Source organism: Oreochromis niloticus, unplaced genomic scaffold, assembly GCF_001858045.2.
Source record: "Oreochromis niloticus isolate F11D_XX unplaced genomic scaffold, O_niloticus_UMD_NMBU tig00006501_pilon, whole genome shotgun sequence".
Lineage (NCBI taxonomy): Eukaryota > Metazoa > Chordata > Actinopteri > Cichliformes > Cichlidae > Oreochromis > Oreochromis niloticus.
The window spans coordinates 1-4,112 of record NW_020328027.1 but is presented as its reverse complement, the minus strand read 5'-3'; the positions used below and the strand labels follow the sequence as shown (position 1 = coordinate 4,112).

General features: G+C 40.2%; 1 long non-coding RNA gene across 1 annotated transcript; it reads left to right on the top strand.

Moving 5' to 3' along the window:
- Window positions 1-204: 204 nt before the first annotated feature.
- LOC109199069 (uncharacterized) lies at window positions 205-1,209 on the top strand. Its single transcript, XR_002059568.2, has 4 exons — window positions 205-368; window positions 558-604; window positions 884-1,028; window positions 1,126-1,209. It is a non-coding gene; the product is annotated as an uncharacterized LOC109199069 (long non-coding RNA).
- The last annotated feature ends 2,903 nt before the right edge of the window (window positions 1,210-4,112 follow it).

Below are 4,112 nucleotides of genomic sequence, written 5' to 3'. Positions count from 1 at the left end.
GGCTGCCGTCGGGGCAGCATGAGTACGAGCATTTTTTTTTTTTTTCTTTGCCGATGCCCGTGATGCCGCCCCGGGCAACCGCCCGTGTCGCCCGTATCTAAAACCGCTACTGATGAGATCCAAATATATGCAATGTCAACACATGTTCATGTTGATGAGGTTTACTGAACAAATTTGAATCATCACAACAACCAAAATGTTAGCAACACATTATAAAGTTTATTATTATCACTATGGTAACCATGTTTATGTTTGTTACCTGCTAACTCAAACACATTCTGTAGGTGTCACATTTTGAGGACTGTAAGTTCACACACTTTCAGACTTTTGCAAACCGGAGTTGGAGATTGCAGAGAGAAGGCGAAGTGGTTTGTAAAAACTTTACAAGTTCTACGGATTATTTGCTCAAACAGCAAAAGTGCAAACATGTTTTGCTGGACTCTAAGAAGAAGAAAGGCACAGCCTGATTTGTCATGTTTTTTAATATTTAAAAAAAAAATGCTGTTTTGTGCAGCAGTTCTTATTAAATCACATGCTGTTTGATTTATTTGAAACAGATAATAAAGGAGGATACTGTGGGTGTTGGAGAGGACCCACTGAAAAAGTACGATCTTTGCTCTCTGTCACATTTTTACTATGTTTAAAATTATGTTTATGTATACATTTATAAATACACATATAAACATGCATGCACAGTTTTCTCATTTGAAAGTAAATATTTGTCTGAATATTTGAGCTGAATCAGTTTTTACTGTGTAAGTTGTAGATTTGTTCCCTCTGTGGAGTCCACAGCTTCATGCAGTCGGTTTAGCTGACTTTCTTGAGGCACTGAGGGCAGTTTGAGTGCATTACAGCAGACTGATCTTCTCTGTTATCTTTCCAGTGTGAGTGCACGAAAGGATCTCACAGATGAACATGTGGCCCCTGACACTCCAGCCACCTCTTCTGCACCAGTCTCACCTCCAGCTGAGGCTCAGACGAACAAATCAAAGAAGGCTTCCTGGTGGCGCAGATGGCTTTTTTGTGAGGTGAGTTTACCACTGCAGAGAATAAGCTCTGAACAAACAAACGGTGCAGGAATTTGTGCATCATTTGTTTTTAACTGGATTTATTTGTAACTGGCAGAAAAAGTCAAAGGTTTTTCCCAAAAATGAAGACAAGGCAGAAGACACGGTCGTGCCACCTTCTGAACCCCAACAGAGGTACGATATTATTTACTGTCTGAACAAGTTCTGCTGGTACTCCTTCCTTCTTGGATCATGAAGGAGAATCTTTTGTGTTTTGTCCAGTGTTAACCCCGTCAGCCAGTCTGAGGATGTTTGGTCCTTTTACTGTGTTCCTATTTAAAGCTGATTGATTGCTTTGTGTTTCTTCTCCTGTAATTTCATCACTGTGATTGCACTGTTTGTGTCTTTCCATAACATCCATCAGCACTGAAAAATGTGAAGTCAAGGACGTTGGTGTCCAGACAGAGGTTTCCTGCGCCTCCAACTCGCTGCTGTTTTCTGCACGGTACGTTCTACAGAGCCGAGTGTGACACGTGAACAGCTGTTATAGGAACATGTGGAGTCTGAATGTTAGGATTGACACTCAAATTCTCATTATGTCATCCATTTTGGTTGAACTAACTGGTGATGTGTTCTCAAAGAAAAAGGTGACCTTAGATGATGAGCCGCGTTGTCCTGAAGTCAATGAGAGAGATGAGCCACTTCCAGGCCGTGTACCCCAGCAGGTCACGGTGGGAGCCAGGGGCCATGCTAAGAGACCACGTCACACACTGCTGACTAACATACGATGACGAGTTCGTCAATGATGAGCAGGGCAGAACAGCTTACCTGCTGTTCTATGAAAACAGGTGATTTCTCCCATCAAACAGTTGGATTGTAAATGGAAATGGTAAATGGCCAGTATTTGTTTAGTGCTTTACTAGTCCCTAAGGACCCCAAAGCGCTTTACATCCATCCATTCACACACATTCACACACTGGTGATGGCCAAGCTACATTGTAGCCTCAGCCACCCTGGGGCGCACTGACAGAGGCGAGGCTGCCGAACACTGCGCCACCGGGCCCTCTGACCCTGGATTGTGTTGGATACTGTCGTTTATATATGATTTTATTGTAATGTATAGTACATTTGTATCTTTTATGTTGTTTAGTGTACACTGGGGCGGGTGTGTGATTCGTGTGTGTCCATATGTTTTTTTGACAAAAAGAGACTTTGAATTTGAGCATGTCCGTGCAAATACTCAGTTTTTTCCTGTTAGAAAACAAGTGTGTTGCATTTATGCAGTGGTTACTATGGTGGCACTTTAGGTGCAAGTGTTGCAACCACTGTAATGTGACACCGTCACCAAAAAATGTTAAAATCAGAAGAAGAAAGAGAACTCTAATATGATAGCTACACACCAGCTGGACCATTATAACACATCGCATCACATTGAGTAACTTCACCATGACAAGACTTCAAGGACTCCAAGAATGTTCATACAGTGAGGATAAATCATGTTTTTATTATTTATTATAAAAAGACACATATAGATACATAAATGCAGCAGGAGCTCCAACAGCTAACATGTCAGTTAATTGACACGTTGATTTATTTATAATTTCTTTTCTCTTCTTAGCTTTTCAGCTCCACATTTTTGCCATTTCTTCCACACTCAACCTTTTCTACAAGGTGAGCGCACAGTGAAGGAAGGGGGGGCTGATGGCATTAAGAGATTTGATTGGGCAATCTAGGGGCCATTTAGTTCTTCCTTTGGTGAAAGCTGGGCTCTTCAGTTCAGCATGGTACAGCTCCAAAGATTCTGCAACATCAAACCCTCTGTCTGCTAATATTACATCACTGGGCTGAGGCAGTCCAGGTAACAGTTTCTATTTTGTTTTTAAACTTTAGATATAAACAAAACAAGAAAAGTAACATTTATCACTCCATCTCGATTCATTTTCATGTCATAAGTGTTAGCAACAGTCTAGAAAAAGGAGAAGGTGGTTCCAGTTTGCAGAAATGTATTACAAATGTTCAAACTACTGCACTGTAAAATCTAAGTAGTTCCCAGAACTCAAAAAAACTATGCAAACTCATTGCCTCCAGAAAAATTGAGTGCAGTTTACTTAAGATGATGTTAGGACAACTTCTTCACTGCAAGTATGCAGTACTAAGAATAACAATTTGTGGTAACCTGATTATGATTCAAAATGAATAATAACAACACTTCTTGTAATGGTGTTAAAATCAGGACAACTTTTATTTTCGAATGCAAAAAGTAAAAGAAAATCAGCCAACATACTGGACACATATAATTGTCAATATAATTGTTTGTTGTTCTGCTGAACAATAACAATTATACTGTCATCATTGTTACAGAGATTGAAACTTTATTGAATTTGTCCAGGTAAAAAATGCCTCCCACAATGTCATGTGACAACCTCATTGGCTTACAAGAGTTTTGACATCACCCACATTTAGAATCTTACCACTTTGATCCTTTGATCCTTTGATCCTAAAAACCCTTAAATAGGAGTGAGACGCAACAACTTTTAGTCTGTTATTCGCAGCATTTACGTTGCAGCATTCAAACGCTCGCCAGAGAAGCTTTTTTGGATCCTTTTCAGAGTCACTGGTCACTGTTTATTGATTCTAAATGTCTCCAAAAAAACACACAAAAGAGAAATAGTAAAGCCCAGCGCTCCTCTTTGCAATCAAGAGGACAATATTCAAGTGCAGAAGATGTGCTTGAAGAAATGCATGAGGAAATCTCAGGAAGAATCACAATACGCGACACCCGGCCCAGCCAGAGTACATCTATTACGTCTGGCAAGTTTTTTTAAACAACGCGGAGATTATGTTGCTGAGAGAAGAATATGAGAGAAGGACTGCTGAAGTACATAGATTGTTCAGCCAGCTTGTTGAAAAGGAAGATTCAAAAGGAGAAAGAAATGGAAGTCCTAGACATGCGCGGAGGATCTTTGAGCTCCAGCAAAGCTTAATAAAGCTCAAAGAAAAACCAACAGAGAAGTCCTCCAACAGAAAAAACGAGCAGGACAAGGACAAAAAGATTCAGGAGCTGCAAGTAAAGCTTGACGAAGCTTTGCAAAAAATAAAGAAATC